Source organism: Drosophila hydei, unplaced genomic scaffold (assembly GCF_003285905.1).
Source record: "Drosophila hydei strain 15085-1641.00,03,60 unplaced genomic scaffold, DhydRS2 tig00000060-arrow-pilon, whole genome shotgun sequence".
NCBI classification, from domain to species: domain Eukaryota; kingdom Metazoa; phylum Arthropoda; class Insecta; order Diptera; family Drosophilidae; genus Drosophila; species Drosophila hydei.
The window spans coordinates 8,760,025-8,771,785 of NW_022045656.1; positions in this window are offsets into that span (position 1 = coordinate 8,760,025).

Below are 11,761 nucleotides of genomic sequence, written 5' to 3' on the forward strand. Positions count from 1 at the left end.
TGCAAATTCAAAATATTCTAGAAATGCTGAGAGTTGTTTTTTTTAAAAGAACTTACAATTTAAATAATATAAAGATTTTTAATTAAAATAATTTTTCATTTAAATAATTTATTCAGTTAGATTTTCTCTAGAATTGCACTTCATAGCAAGCCAAAAAGTTGAAAATAATAATTTTCTGCTAAGTTAAAAAGAATTTTTCGAATCGGGCTCACAGCATTGTCCCACAGAGCATACTTATTATAATCTCTTGGCTTCGCTAAGCTGTTTAAACAGTTTTTTTTGCTGCCGGAATCATAAGTAAAACAAGAGCTTATCGCACAAAAAACATTACTGATGAATGCAATGGTCGTTGCAGCATGTTGCAAGTTGCCAGTTGCCAGTTGCCAGTTGTTCGTTTGCTGGTTGTAAATCCGCTAGCCAAGCAAAGCGTAGCGACAAAAACTTTTCAATTAGTTATGCCCACAACTTCATAATGCAAAGCCAAGCGGACAAACAGTAATACCAAATTTGCAAAACAGCCAATAAGTAATCCAACAAACAAACTATGAACCAACCGCCATAAACACACACAAAAAGTAACGGAAAAAAAGTAGTCAACAAATTGCCTGGACTACGAAATACCCTGCAAGTGATGGTTAGTTTTGGCACTGAAAAGTTGCAGTAGATTATTAAAAAGCTGAATTTTTAAGCTTTCATTTAACTGTGTTTTCTTTAATATTCATTAACTTTCCTTGACGCCCGTTGAGTTCCAAAATGAGGCCCTGTTTCAGCTTCTGCTTAATGCATAAAAAATGCATACATAAATAATGCTTGCCGTATTGCTAAATAATTTAATGCAATTCAATGCACTTGAGTTGCTTCAATGCCATTTCAATTTATCATACGCAATAAAAACTGATAATCAGCTGCTTATCAATTAATCTGGCCAAATGTCAATGAGGCGTTGCTAATTTATGGATGAACAATTTCCCATTAAACTTCATTTTTTATTTAACAAAAAATTGTAATAAAGCGCAAAATTATTTATGCTCTAGATATGATGCTTATGACAGCTTCCATGAATTTTACCTTAAATGTAGTCAGAGAAGCTTAGAAATGTTTGCTAGATATGAACTTTTTCTTCTTTAAACTTTAAATGGAAAAACACCTTTTTGTAATATACTTAAGATTTTGTTAAAAAGAATGTGAAAAATAATATGTATGTTATCTACAGACAGCATACATCAAGGGTATTACCTTCCAAAACCTCTTTAAAATATTTAAATAAATTTTTATTTCTGTTCAAGAAATCGCAAATGTGGCAAAAATAAAGGTGTTGATGGAAGCAGTGAATGAATATGCTTGAAAATTTATCAAAAACAAAAAATCCAACAGCTCTTTGATATCGCATGAAAGTAAAGGCTGATGGAGCCTTTAAAGTTTTTTAAATTAATAGCATGCGAAAAGAAATTATGAAAATGTTAAAATTTATCCTTTTTTTTTATTGAATTGCAAAAATTTATTGCAGAAATAGTTGTGGCTACATAAATATGCTAATTAAATTCTGTTATTAAAAAACTAGTATTTTAGTAAGCTGCTCTGTTTTAAAGACTAAACTGCTGCTCCACACGCCCTCTCACCCGCCGTCTTTACCTGCCTCATCGTCATCAGCTTCGACTTTTCTTTCAGCCAGTCTTTCACAGCAGTCCAACATTTCATTTGACATCTCGGAACGCGTGCCCCAATATATCTATTCTCATTTAGTCTGCTGTTTGGTTATTAAATTTTGTTGGTCCACACACTAATTGTTAGATGTAATTTGGCATTGCCATTACCTATTAGCTATTTGACTGCTGTGACAGCGATAGTCACATCCGATTATCAAGTGGAACAATATTTATGCGATTACCACTATTTTGGTTTATTTTTAATTTGTCATTTTCCATTAGGTATTTAATTGATATTGTTCAAGGTTTGCCACTTAAATTTTATAGGGTATAAAAATGCGAAATGACAGCCATTTAATTTGCTGCTGTCAGGCTGGCAATGAACAAAAGTCCCAAATCTAACCCACGGGGCATGGTTGGTACTCAATAATACACACATGTGTGTGTGTGTGTGTGTATGTTTGGCTATCTGTTTTTAGTTGTTGGTTTGCCGCGCTTCCGTTTCCCTTTAGGCTCGGCTATATTGCCGTTATATCTGTTGGCCAGTTTTCGACTGTTTTATTTATTTGGTTAATTATGGCCGCTGAGCTGTTGCGATGCGATGCGTTGCGTTGCGTTGCGTTTTGCCATAGAAAATAATGAAATCAAGCAAATAATACAATTACAGGATACACGCAAAGCGAAATACAATTACGCACAAATACAATTATACTTTTATCTGCGAGTACGTGTGTGTGTGTGTGGACAGTGGACAGAGCGAGACTCTGCTCCGTTTGCAAAAATAATAAGCGCGTAATTATGCGAATTAGGCGACAGCAGCCACATAAAATAAAGTGTAGCATACGCTCTGGGGCAACTAGCTAAGCACACACACACACACACACACGCGTGCACAGAGTGTTGCATAGACACATGCTGCTCATTTGGCATGCTGGAAATTGTTGTTAATATTGTGTATACTTCCATTTAGAAATATATGCAAGCAGAATTTGCATTTGCTCTCGGTCTTTGTGAGTATATTGTATAGGTCTTTTGATTTTATATATCAGACTAAAGATATAGCTAAGTAAATTAACTGGCTTCTGTTTTATGTGCTGTTACCTATATTACATTTCTTTATAAAGAAAGAAATGTAAGCTGTCTTATGCTAAATTTTACAATTGATATACAGATAACACATCTACAGCCTCAACAGCTCATGATCGATCGTATTAGCTACATAATCTCTTAGCAAATTTAGTGCTCTCATAGACTGACATCGTTAAGGCTTAAACTTAAGCTAAAGTTATTCAATATAGTTGAGCTTGCTGTATGTCCTGGAATATGTCACTATATGTCAGCAGCCAGCCCTGACAATTGTTATATATACTGACGACATCTACAGCAGATTATGATCGTGACAACTGCATAATCTCTCATAAAATTTCAAATCTAAAAGCTTAAGTCTTAAGCCAAAGATCGCTGTTGTAGCCTTAGTATGCACTGCAATTTATCATTGACTGTTAAATGTATATTTAATCCATCAGCATCCTCATCTTACACAACAACTAAATCCCTTTGATTAGTGTATTCACACTTCGCTTTGGCCTACACGCCACATGTTTCTATATACGTAGTAAGCTTGCAACCTGTTTGTGTTTATTTTATATTACTTTTTTTTTGGTAATTAGTGCTTATACTTATTTCTACATGAGCAGCTTGATATGAAAGTGTTTGTGCTGCGCAGCTAACTGGCAAATTTTTACCTGACTAATACACACACACACACACACGTGCACAGTCACAAGTACTGACGAGTGTTGCAGCACCAACTGCAACAACAGCAACTACAGCTGTATCGCATTTTCAACAACATTTCAACAATTCAAGCAGCTGCAACGTGCCGGGCCAGCACAGAAGGCAACTAAGGCGCATAAGCGTCGTCATCTAATAAAAATTTAAAGCCATTATTGCCAGTTGCCCTTATAGCCACGACCCGCTCGTTCGCCCTCAGCCGTGGTCCTTGTAGCTCGTATGAAGCTTAAGGCAGACGCCCGTCAACTCCGCCAAGCGCTCGCTCTTTCCTGCCTCGCCTGAGCATTAAAACAAATTCCCAAGTATATTGTTTGAACAAGTCTCGTAGAAAACGTCAAATGTTAAATTGCCAATTTTTTTTTTTTGGTTTTTTGGTTTTTTCTTAGCTGCTGCCTTGCTGGCTTTTCTCTCACTTATTCCGTAACTCTTACCCTTACCCAATACCCGTTGCAGCCTTTGCCTGCTGGCTTGGCTGGGCTTGGCCAAGTCTTTCTCTCTGTGTGGATTTTGGGAACAGAGCCCGTTGCCATTTCACTTTATTTGCAACAAATTCTAAGCTGCATTCACAATAGGCAAGTAACCCGTGCCGCACCTCCGCCATACTCCAGCTCCATGTGGCTATGGGGAGTGCAACAAAATGTTGCCAGCATGGAGGCGCTAAAGGGGGCGTGTTCATGCATAAATTGTGCACAGCTTTTGGGCCTTTTGGCCAGGGCTTTAGGTTTTACTACTTTTTGGCTTATATTTTATTTTATTTCGATGCATATTTGTTGCTCCTGCTCTCGCTCTCCCTCTCACTCTCTGCTTTGTGTGTCTGTGGCTTGTGTTTTGTGTTTGTGCCATGCAACATTTATGACATCAACAGTTCACAGTCAGAGCCAGCCGAGCATTTACTGCTGCTCCTGCCCTGCTCGGCCCTGCCTAGTCACAAAAGTCCTTTTATGACGTAAATTAATTTTGTATAAATTACATTTTCCATGCAAAAAGAATCCTGAGAAATTGAGAAACTGAGAAAGCTGCGCGTACAGCCTCTATAGCTGCTCAGCTGCAGCCGAAGGCCAAGCTGAAAAATGGCTCAAAACTCTGGCCAATTGAAGATGGACATGTTGAAAGCAGGCCAAGGCTGCAACCAAATGCAAAGCTCAAGCGCATCCTGAATGAATATCCTGCTCGCAAAACATGGAATGGCAGCACCAACCCACGCCCCAGTCCCAGCCCCGTCAGCAGCTAACCGAGCGACTGCTGCCATGCCCAGCGCCTGTTTATGCTGCAACTGAGACTGGAATGCCATTTGAATCGAACTGTTTAAAACTGAATAGAAAATGTGTTAAAGACAAAGTAACTGGAGTAAAATCGTAGTAATTTCAAAGCTTTTCGCAAACTTCGATTAACACTTTTTGCACTCTTAACTGATTTGTCAACTAATGCTAATTAAACACTTTTGTTCTTATGACCCTTTGTTAGGTTAAAAGCATATCTTCTCCACTTTATAATTGCATCTAGTTGGAAATTTCAAGCTTTACAAACAAAATATATTAACCTGCGCTTCGCTCCAGCTGCTTAGAATGACAGCAGAATTCCTAACGAGCTGAGTGTAAAGGATAAAAGCGTGGACAATAATTGCATAGCAGACGATGCATAGCCAAGCTGCGATAAAAAATATATTTAGTAAATTATTTACTTAAAGTTTAATGCATGGCAGCGTGCACAATTTACATAACTTTAAGCTACAGTCCTTAAGGCTTTAAGCAGTATTATTGTATTAGTATATATAGTTATTGTTCAGTTATTCAAGCTTAGGTAAATAATCAATTTTTGTTTTATCTTTTTGTAATTATATATAATATATAATAATAATTATTAAGAAAAACATAAACAGTTATTTAAATATTCGAAAAAGCTTAAGCTAAAATATTTCTTAACTAATTAAAAAAATGTTTAAATTGATTCTTTAAATATTATTCTTAAGCCTATTCTAAACATTATCTATATGAACTTCATATTGAAAACTTTTCTCGAAATTCTTCATTATTTCCGGCAATAGAAATTTGCTAAACTTAGTTACAAATCACAATCGATAGCAATCGATCGATTAATCCATTCAATAAAAATATATTTGCTAAAGAAAAGCAAATAAACTTTTCGTTTAAATGTGACTTAAAGCTCCCTCTGAAGGTCATTTAACCCAAATCAAGTTCAATTTGTTGATGTCTCCAAAGAGTTTTTCCACGAAAAGGTTATTTGTCTGCGAATCGCAGTCAATGGGAATAAAATCAATTAGTCCAGAGTCGCTCCATGGACAATATTTAATATGTAAGCTAATGAATGCTGAGCCAATTCGGGCGTGCATATAATAAAGCATAATTATAATATAAAGTGAATTTTTAATTGAATTTTAAGCTGCTCTTCGCATTTGATTTATTCATAAGGTTTTTTCTTATCTGGCTTATTAGTGAGGGAAGTCGGCAGCGAGGACAGTTACTAAATTAGGCAATTCCTTGACAATTATATGGGACTGCGTCTATCTGAGTACATTTGGGCAGAACTACGCGTTCGAGCGGTCAACCGTAATGGCATTAACCTTTGCCAAATTATGTATTTTTATGAGCCATATAAAAAAGCAAAGCACTTACGGCGACGCGCAATAGCCTCGATAGCTGTCAAGCGTCGTAAAAACTCACTAATGAATTTATGACACAGCAGCAGACAGGCCGAGTCTCAAAATTTTCTTCAACCTATGGATTACTCTGAAGAGAGACAGAGAAAGAGCGAGTGAGTCAGAGAGAGAGAGAGAGAGAGAGGGCGTGTAGTCTCAACACTTTTCATACGCTTAGCTTGTCAGGAATTTATGAGCGCAAACATTTTTAAACATTTGCATACGATAAGTAGCAGTAGTAGCAACCCTAAAGCACTAAGACAACCCTACAAGCTCTACAAGAACTGCTTGAAGACTATCTCTGCATCTCGCTCACTCACCCACTGCCGCTCCGTGTCTGCTTTTCTCGTTCTCTTTCGCTTTATAGGCCGCAACTGTTTAATAACAAGAGCAGCTGTATTAAAGCCCCTCAAGCGCACTAATATTTTTGCAGTTTTGCAAACACCTCAACACTCACACTAACACACACACAAACCCACACACATGCACATTTACTTATACAGCCTATTATTTATTTATGCTGGCACCCTCCATGGACCCGCCAAGGACGACGGCGCTGGCTGCCTTATCAGTGGCTGCAGTTTGTTGTAGTTGTTGTTGTTGTTGTTGTTGCTGTTGTGCAGGTTAGATTAGGTTAGGTTAGTCCTCGCTCTTGTTGTTGAGGTTATGTTGCGCCGTCGCGCATTGCAGCCGCTGCCTAAAAACGGATTAAAAGGGATTAAGCATACGCAGCGTGTGCGCGCGCCTTCAACACATGTTTAAATTATGTTAAAATTTGTTTCAAGCGTAGGGATGAAGTGCCGCAGCGCAAGATAAACGTGTGCGAGTGTGTGTGGGTGTGTGTGTTGGCGTGTTGGCTTTGTGCTACTGATAAGGTATTGCCTGGCCAAGGGGCGAGAGCGTAGGGGCGGAGTGTCACCGCTTCTTGACTTTAATCGATGCTAATTTTCGGTTTAATTCAACGGTTTGTTTACATGTGTTTAAAATGCCACCATGCTGTGTGCGTGTGTGCGTGTCTGTGTGAATAATGTTGTTATTATCCGGGCAGATCTGTTAGCCAGAATAAAAGAATAAAGAGGCGTTGTAAAAACAAAAGTGAAACACGAGCAGCAGGTGCAAAAATTACAACAATATATAAACTTCCATTAGGTATGTGTGAATTTTGTGAAAATTGAAGCGAGCCCTGAAGTTGACGTAGCGTTAATAATGCGTCATATCAGTCTAAACATTTCCCCAGCTCGGTGGCAGGGGCAATTGAAATTTGACTACTCAAACGATGCGTGGGCGTAGATGGAAAGCCTGTAAGTAATTGCGGCACAGCCCAATATATATAAAATACGCAACAGATTGAGCTTAATTAATTTATATAACTAAATTGGCTAGATTAATAATGCACAAATATTAAATTTAGTTCACAGCAAAAAAGAATGCCATAAATTAAGCGCTGAGCATATCTAATTCGATTAATCGCTTGCAATTTAAAGCGCGCGTTTGCGATAAAGCAAATTAAAGACAATAAATTTATGTACTCCATTAAGTTTGCTCTCAATTTTCTCATCGCTGACCTCCCGATGAGGGTGTGCGGGCGTGTGTGTGTATCAGTTTCTTTAGTTCATGGCTCAACATGATTTACGAAGGCTCTCGACTGTTAGCAGCCGAGCTTGCCCAAACTATCGACTCGAGCTGCTGGCGCATATGAAAAATTACACGCATATATCACTTGAATGGCGCACAATTTGTGCAGATAGACACACACATACCCGAAAATTCATTGAGGCGTAATAACAAAGCCAATGAACACCTTGATGACAGTTAACAAAGTCAACACAAAGGCGCCAGGGCCAGCGCCAGCGACAGCGACAGCGCCACAGCCACGGTCATGGCCAGGACCCGCAGCGACAACAAAAGCAAAGCCAATGGGCTAAAGCAAAACCAAAAGCAACATCAACTACTACAACAGCAACAACAATATTGCTGTACAAAAACAAAAGGCAAAAAGATAGCGCAAATTACAGACAAGCTTATTACGCAAAATTTCGCTTAATTAGCAGGCAGACATCAGACAACGCACAAAAGTAGGCAACAGTTGCCGACTCGGTAGTCAGGGCGAAAATAAATAAGAGCTGCTCGACAAAAACTACTACATTCTCTCTCTCTCTCTCTCTCTCTCTTTGTCTTTCTCTTTTTCTATAGACACACACTCATAGACTTATGGCACCTTTTGCCAGCAAAGCATAATATATGAACTGACCTTAACTACTTGCTAGCACGCCAGCAACTCGGGGGCAACAACAATAAATACAACAAGAACTGAGAATATATAAGACAAAGAGAAAAAGATGACTACGATTGAATACCCTGACAAAGAACTCGTGTACTATGTGTGTCTTTTTGCTGATGGCCATGTATGTTCATGTATTTGCATGTGTATGTGGTAAGCTGATTCGGAAGAGCTGCTTCTCCCTAAATATATTTCTGCGCTTTATGTATGTATATATATGTATGAAAATATGTATTTAAATGTATGCATGTAAAATGCAATATTTGCTATGAGAATAATTGCAGAAATATACTAAAAAATATATTTTATAAAAAAATATACAAAAGTGGATTTGTTATCTCTGGCAAAAAAATCATTTTAAAAGTAAGTCTAATTGGGCATAACGCATAAATAAATTAAATATGAATTAAAACTGTAAAAAGAAAATAAAGAAATGAAATGTTTACAACAAAGTTTAATATAAATAATAAATTAATATTAAAAATAATTAAATGGATATATATACATTGGAAAAAAAATATATATTAAATATATGTTATACTCAATTAAAAATTTAATTTTTATAAATATGCCTTATTTAAATATATAAAAATAGTAAAATTTTATTTTATATATATATTTACATATAAGTTATATTTACATATATATAAATATAAATAAATATATATTTGATTGAAATATATAACAAAAATAAAAATTTCTAGGTTTACCAGATAATAAAACTTTAAATAGATAATAAATAATATGTTGATAAAAATATAATTAAAAATAAAAATATATAACAATTCATTATACAATTAGTGAAATAGTGAGATTGATAATTGACCTAAAGTATTTGCATGTAAATTTGTTAGCTCTTATAGGAAGGCAAGTTTAAGACAGATCTATGAGTGAACAACGCACAACGGACTTACAGCTTAAGTGGCTTACTTAATTTTATTTTTATTTTTTGTTTATACATAGATGATATGTGTGATATGTGTTAGAATATTTTATTTTAAATAGAGCCAAATCTTATGCAAAATTATTGAGTATTTCTAGATTAGATAAAAGCTAAATCGAGGAACATAAAATGGTTTAAAAGCTTCAAACAAACAAGATGAATCTATGATTAGTTACAAGCTTTGGCTCGTTTGATTAAAAAAGAGAGATCAGCTTTTAGCTTAAGCTTAATTAATATGTAATAAAGTAAGCTAGGTAAAAAGTACAATGAATGAACAAATATCTCATTTAAAAATGAATTATTATTACACAAACCAAAATGCTATGCTGAGCAGAATTCAACAAATGTTAAAAAAAAACTAAAAATTCAGCTCTTAGAAATTAGTTAGCTTTTGTGTGAAACACAATTAGAGCACTCTGCATATAAGGCGAGTGTATATAGAGAGAGCTGCTATTGCAATTAAGTTTCAGTTTGCTAATCAAATTAAGTTGGCCTTTAAATGCAATATACACTACGTTTTGGCCTACGATGAAGAAACCTGTGGATATGCCAAGGGAAACCATGTAAGCGACAGAGAGGGGGAGAGAGAGAGGGGTGGGGGGACGTAGAGAATTTACTTGGCCAAAGGAAAAGGAATATTAAATGCCGCGTGGGAATTCTCGCTGTTTATGACTGCAGCTGAATTTTCAACCAGGCCAAAAGGGAGATGCCACAGACACAAAGAGGAGAGGTGGTGGGAGAGGCACAGAGAGCGAGAGAGAGCGGGAGAGGGTGAGTGAAAGGGGGCTCGCTATGCTTCAGTAATTTCACTTAAGTCATTATGAGCCATTAATAAAGCCCGCTGTGGACTACTGGCCACTGACTCTGACTCTGCTCCGGCCGTTGCCTCTGCCTCCGCCTCTGCCCGCACCTCTGCATTTGCTAGCTTACATAGGTATAAATGTGCACATGTCTGTCTGCCCGTCTGTCGGTCTGTCTGTTGCTCCTCTACTCGGGCTGCTCTTTCCTTATCCCGCTCATGCGTTACCCATCGAAAGTCAACCACGTGGATGATGCGCCCAAATGTCTGCTACAGATGGCGATTCGAGTCAGTTTCGCTGAGTGTTGTTGCCTTTAACTATATTTATTTTCTGTTTTGTTTTTTTTTTTTTGCTAACATAAAAATATACATACATATACACATACAAATATATGTATACAGCTGCAGGCTTTATTTTTTGGTTATTGAAAAAAACATTTTTATTGCAGTTTATCAGCGGCAAACGCAAAGTCGTTTTCGCATTTCGCATTTTGCTTTTTTTCCTTTGTTTTTTAAGCATTTCAATTAATTTGCAAAAAGAAAATTAAAGTTTTATGAGCATATGCAATAATTATTTTTATATAACATAAATTTTGCATTTCATGAAATGTACTTAAAATATTTATTACGAATTTTAATTTACTTCCCTTTTCTATTTTCACTGAAATGGAATTAAAACTTATTTATTGAACAATTTCTTAAGGCAAATAATTTGAAATTTATGTAGATTTAAAATAAATAAAAAATGTATAAATTTAAAATACATTTAAAGAATTTAAGAAATAAATGAATTTGCTTAAAATATATTAAAATAAAAAATATATTAAAGTAAAGAAATTCATTAATAAATATGTTTTATGTAATATACTCTTTTTTTAATTTGTAAAATTTAATTTAAAAACATTTAAATACAATTTTGAATTATTAAAAGATATTTGTTTTGATAAATTTAAAATGTATAATTTAATTTACATCTGTTTCACTGGAAGAGTTCTTAGAATAATGCTTATCTCTATCATAAATTCACACGAATGCGTGTTGGCTCTTGTTAGTAGCCATGCGAGGGGTTGTGTGTGTAGGAATTCATTAGCAAAGCCAACAGCCACGATTAAAATTCAACTTATGCTAAGGACACACCCCCATCGATGGAAGGGAAGATGGCAGATAAGATAACTTGAATTCATAATTTTATTATGTGTTGAATTGTCAGCGAGCTGCGAGCTGTGAGCTCTAATTTCGAAAAAGTCATTTGATATAGAAATAGATTGAGACGCAGAGCGGCAAAGTGACAGGGAATTTGAATAAAAATGTTTATATCAAATATTTGAAATATTTTTGTAAATTTTATACCAATGGTGGGCATAGAAATGGGAAAGAAGAAGAGAGTGAACTGTTATGCGAGATATATGCGAAATATGTGACCCATATAAGAGATATAAAAGCTATGTAAATGTAGAAGATATAAATATTTGATATGATTTCTGAGATATATATGATAAGTGATGTATGAGATATGTTAGATGTGGAAGATATATATGATATATGACATTTTCCTAGTAGTATATGAAAATTAGAAAAGTAAATTAAATTATAATTTATATAAAATATCAAACATCAAATCAAATTTTCTCTATTTATTTTG